Source organism: Heterodontus francisci, chromosome 35, assembly GCF_036365525.1.
Source record: "Heterodontus francisci isolate sHetFra1 chromosome 35, sHetFra1.hap1, whole genome shotgun sequence".
In the NCBI taxonomy this organism is placed as follows: domain Eukaryota; kingdom Metazoa; phylum Chordata; class Chondrichthyes; order Heterodontiformes; family Heterodontidae; genus Heterodontus; species Heterodontus francisci.
This window is the reverse complement of record NC_090405.1, coordinates 33,702,924-33,708,923: the sequence shown is the minus strand read 5'-3', so window position 1 is coordinate 33,708,923 and position 6,000 is coordinate 33,702,924.

The window sequence follows — 6,000 nt, the reverse complement described above, 5'->3', positions numbered from 1 at the left end:
CCAAAGTTCAAAGGGAGCAACAATTTATATTGTATGAGAAAAGGGTGCTGTTTGGTTGGCAAGTTGACTCTGATAGTTTGAGGCATGCCATGAAGAATGCGCCAGGGAATACTTGTCCCTCACACCTAGACATGTTCTTTTTGCCTGCAGAGGACAAGTCCCTGCATATGAATATATGTAGCTTCTAGCAAGCGTAGGTGAGCCACATTGCAAGCCTGACTGATAATCTTAAATTGGCTGTTAGTGTAATTCTTAGCGCACTCAGAATTGTTCAGTAAGTGCCGTCCAATCGCGGAATCACATTTAACACGGGACATTATGTTCTGAGTTTTGCAAGCACGGCCGGTTGAGTACGGGCAGTATTCTGCCTATTGCGAACAGCTGAAGGAACGTGCTGTTTGATACAATCCGCTGGTCGTTGGAATGTCCGGCCTATGTACCGGCATTTTACCGGCGCTGGAATTCATATATCAAATTAGTCATTTGCGTGGTAGGCAGAACACCTTTCTGGCTTGACGGCAGCATCCTGTTAGTGGAAAATACCACTCGTGTTGCTACAGCATAGTAGCAGCAAGAAATGGCTAGCTTCACCTATTGGTCAAATTTTTGAGATACCTTACCCTTCCAGGGTAATGTGAGGGTCATTACTCGTGTATCGCGCATACTCATGAATGGGCTTAAGGCTGCCACTTTTGGACCTGAAAAGGGACCATTACACTTGCTAGAAGCCTCAACCAATCAGAGCCACAGTCACCAAGGTGAGTGCACAGCAGGGAGTGCTTGGTCAGTGAAACTAACAGGCTGGGAAGCCTTTGCTCAGTGGAACTGAAGGGCTTCAGCCTTGGCCAGGTGAGATGCTGCTGCTCACAACACTCTTTCTCAGAGAGTGCTTTCAGTACTTGATGGGTGTTTGCCGACTTCTTGGAAGTCACTTCATCTGTTCTGCACTTCACTCACCTGCAGCTGCATTCCATGCTGCCTGCCTTCACCACAATTTGGGAGCAGCTCATGCAGCTGTACGGTGGAGCTCTGACGAAGAGCAAGAGCAACACCAGCACCTTCTCCAGCTGCCTTCTCTTCAGCCACATGGTGCTCCAGAGGGCAGAGGGGATGGACACTGAGATCCACCTTCAACAAGGCAAGAACCTCTTCACAGGGTCTATAGACAGAGAGTCAGCTCTCTCGATATGTTTGAGCACCAGTGCTACAAGAGGCTCATGGTTTCACAGCAGGTTGTTGCTGACATCTGCAGCCTCCTGGAACTAGACCTCCTTCCCAGTGGGCCAGTGGGCACACATTGCCATCTCACTCTTCCTCACTGATTGGTCAGGAAACCCGGAAACAGGATGCTAACAGGAGGCTCAGTTAAAGATAAAAGCAAAATACTGCAGATGCTGGAAATCTGAAATAAAAACAAGAAATGCTGGATATACACAGCAGGTCTGGCAGCATCTGTGGAGAGAGAAGCAGAGTTAACATTTCAGGTCAGTGACCCTTCTTCAGAACTGGCAAATATTAGAAATGTGAAAGGTTATAAGCAAGTAAAGCGGGGCTGGGGCAAGAGATAACAAAGGAGAAGGTGTAGATAGGGCAAGATCACAGAATAGCTGACCAGAAGGTCATGGAGCAAAGGCAAAGGGTGTGTTAATGGTGTGTTGAAAGACAAAGCATTAGTACAGATAGGGTGTTAACAGACTGAAAATTGAACAGCAGCAAGTACAAACATGAAAAAAACAGTGGGTAGGCAAACTGAACAAACTAAGATGAAATAAAATAAAATAAACACATGAAGAAAAATATAAAAAAGAAAAAATAACTAAAAATAAAAGTAAAATGGGGGGCCTGTCATGCAATTATTGGCTCAGTTAAAGAGTCTTAGCAAAGCCCACTGCAGGATCCCAACGGTTCTTTGGGCCTCCTTATCTCGAGAGACAATGGATACGCGCCTGGAGGTGGTCAGTGGTTTGTGAAGCAGCGCCTGGAGTGGCTATAAAGGCCAATTCTGGAGTGATAGGCTCTTCCACAGGTGCTGCAGAGAAATTTGTTTGTTGGGGCTGTTGCACAGTTGGCTCTCCCCTTGCGCCTCTGTCTTTTTTCCTGCCAACTACTAAGTCTCTTCGACTCGCCACAATTTAGCCCTGTCTTTATGGCTGCCCGCCAGCTCTGGCGAATGCTGGCAACTGACTCCCACGACTTGTGATCAATGTCACACGATTTCATGTCACGTTTGCAGACGTCTTTATAACGGAGACATGGACGGCCGGTGGGTCTGATACCAGTGGCGAGCTCGCTGTACAATGTGTCTTTGGGGATCCTGCCATCTTCCATGCGGCTCACATGGCCAAGCCATCTCAAGCGCCGCTGACTCAGTAGTGTGTATAAGCTGGGGATGTTGGCCGCTTCAAGGACTTCTGTGTTGGAGATATAGTCCTGCCACCTGATGCCAAGTATTCTCCGAAGGCAGCGAAGATGGAATGAATTGAGACGTCGCTCTTGGCTGGCATACGTTGTCCAGGCCTCGCTGCCGTAGAGCAAGGTACTGAGGACACATGGAGTAGTGATAATCTCACTGAGCTAGTAATCCAGAAGCCCAGGCTAGTGGCCTGAGGATATGGTTTCAAATCCCACCATGGCAGCTGGTGGAATTTAAATTCAATTAATGAACAAAAAAAATCGGGAATTGAAAGCTAGTCTCAGTAATGGTGCCATGAAACTGTCATCGATTGTCGTAAAAACCTATCTGATTCACTAATGCCCTTTAGGGAAGGAAATCTGCCGTCCTTACCTGGTCTGGCCTACATGTGACTCCAGACCCTCAGAAATGTGGTCAACTCTTAACTACTCTCTGAAATGGCCCAGCAAGACACTCAGTTGTCAAGGGCAATTAGGGACGGGCAACAAATGCTGGCCTTGCCAGCGATGCCCACATCCCATGAAAGAATAAAAAAAACCTCCGAGGATAAAAAGGAAATGTAAAAATAAATGATCAGGCCCAGTATCACTGGACAGGACGCAACTCTTCATTAGTATGCAAGGCCCAAATTCAACCATACTGAGCTAGGTATATACATCTCAGGGTAGGTTTTAATATGACACCCACTCTCTGTAATGTTGAGTTGATTTGAGTCAATGTACAATTAAGAGCAGGGGTCATGATGTTGCAGCCTTTTAGCTGAGGTTAAAACATGAGCCCATCGTGAGGAAGTTAGGGAAGATCCAGAGGCCTAACCACCCTGCAACTGTATCACCAGGTTTCCCTCAGCCTTTCCATCATCCTGGTGCAGTCTAAGACTATCACTTCCTCGAATGAAATCTGTAATCAAAGACTCCGCAATAGTTCCAAACTTGTCTCCCTGCCAGTCTGAATCTACAATGAACAGGATCCCTCCACCATACTATTAGGCGTCTTCCTACTGATAACTTACTCCTTAAATCAATGGGGTCCATAAGTAATGAATGTCAGATGTCACAGATTTATTAAACACTCACTTGAAAAAGCAATGCTTTCAATACAATCTCGTAGGTTTAGTCAGCAGATTCAAGCCTGTTACAGTTCTGGGTTCAGTATCTTAGGCCTTTACAGACCCTAAGTACCTGCTCTGACACCCACTTTTATAATATCTTTATCCTACCCCTTCTAAATGACAATCCACACATTTCGGCATTACATACTGCAACTCCATATATGGAGAATTTTAATGAGCTTTGCTACATATGATTTTAAGAAGTTATTTATACATTGACCAGTACAACCTCTCGAGAGCTAAATTTGATAGACTTCAAAAACGGACACAGGGATCGCGATTAACCCGTGCCTGTTCATTGCAATGTTGGCAGCACCCTAACCATGTGCTTCCTGCTGATTTCAATGATTTCAGTGTTCAGCCAGCACCAACGGTGCTGTTGATTAGCTGGATGCAGCAGCAGGTGGCCAATATCGTGAGTGGCTAGAACTACTCGAAGCTAGCCCGCACTGCTTAAAGTCAGTCTGTGGCTCTTAAAGGGAGTACTTTGTGGCTGGAGCAGCTGCTGGCAGTCATGCAGGAAGTGACTCTGACGTGGGAAACGTTAAAGAATGGCAGAACATGGGAGAGTGGGCTCCAAGGTTTTCAGATACTGGACTAGAGGCCTTGGTAGAGAAGGTGGAGAGGAGGAGAGATGTCATCTATCTGCAGGAGGCCATCCAGACAAATTCATAGAATACAGTGAGAGCAAACAGCTGTGGAGGTCAATGTCAGGTGTCAGACCCGGAGGACCTGGACGCAGAGCTGCAAGAAGTTCAATAAGGTCATAGGATGTGAGCGATGATGAAGGCACAGCACTCTCACCTGATCTCCCACTCGCAGGCACCAACCCAGATCCTAACACTGCACATACCTTAGAGGAAAGATTAGAGGCGGGATCCACATGTGATGAGACACCAGGCACGAGCGGGCTGCAGCCAGGGCAGGGGGCAAGAATAGCGTAGGTGCCGGAGGGAGAGCTCGCAAACGGACTCTACTGAGCACTTCAATGAGGCAACCTCCAGAAGAATGCTGTCAGATATGCACAACGAAATGCTTGGTGCATTGGGAAGCCTGCCAGAAAGTCTGCGGTCAATGTCAAGGAGCATAGAGGGGTAAAGTACCGGCCAGGCACAGGGCTTCGTGCAGAGCTCGCAGCATGGAAGTGGTGGCCAACTCTGTTTGCACACTTGTGGACCCAACCATGATGCAGCATCTGAGGGCCGATGCCCCATCTTCAATTGCAACACAAGCAGCAACCTCCCAACCTGAATGCTGCAGTGGAAGATCAGACCGTTTTTTTTATTCTTTCGGGGGTTGTGGGCATCGCTGGCAAGGCCAGCATGTGTTGCCCATCCCTAATTTTCCTTGACAACTGAGTGGATTGCTAGGCCATTTCAGAGGGCAGTTAAGAGTCAACCACATTGCTGTGGGTCTGGAGTCACATGTAGGCCAGACCAGGTAAGGACGGCAGATTTCTTTCCTGTTATGACCAGGTGAGGAAGAGATCTCGGATTCCCTTTCAGCCTTCACCTGGTCTTACTGTAACAGGGTTATATTTTTAAACACACCGTGTTTTGAGCTCCCCCTTGGTGAATCCTTGTTCACCACTTTCCAAATATAAGGCAAAGAAATGAGCACAAACAGGCTTTCTTAGGATTAAAGAAGAAAGGTAACATTTTATCAAACTTAAATGTAAAACTCTAGCTCGGTTAACGTCTACAGATACACGCCGCTCCCCACAATAGCGTGCATACGCGATAGGCACATGCAAATAGAGACAGAAAAGAGCAGGAGAAAAATAAAGTGGAAAAGTTTGAGGCAATCTCTGAAGAGGGTTTTTTTTGTTACTGTGCTTCGAGCTCGCTGTAGAGTTCTTGATTGTAGGTAATTCTTGCTTTTCGTTGGGGCCCAGTATTCTTCTTAAATCTTGTTCGCTGTAGGAGACTTTTCTCTCTTGGGGTTCATGTATCTTTAGGGGGTGTTTTGGAGTTCCATGAGAAAGAGATGGGAGCCGACAGACAGTGAGGAAGTCTGCTTCAGTCCAGGAGCCAAGAGCTTTCTGCCCATTCCAACACTGTCTCTACAATTTAAAACTCCCCAAGTTGGACAGCAGGTGGTCACGTGACCGACTGGTTTGACCAGGTCTGTTCTGTGTATTGTATGGGAGCAGGGGATAGCTCCTTTGTTCCAAGCATTGTCTGTTACTATGCAAAAATGTCGCTCCAGCCAGGGGCTTGGCAACCCCTTGTATCGGGCTTTCTCTTCTTCCCAGCAATAATTTGAAATTTAATGGCCAAATTAATATGCCTCATTCTTGGCAGGTGGGAGCCTGCATGACATTATTTATATTTTATTTATTATATTTTTATTTCGAGATACAGCACTGAAACAGGCCCTTCGGCCCACCGAGTCTGTGCTGACCATCAACCACCCATTTATACTAATCCTACACTAATCCCATATTTATAATGGCCAATTTACCTATCAACCTGCA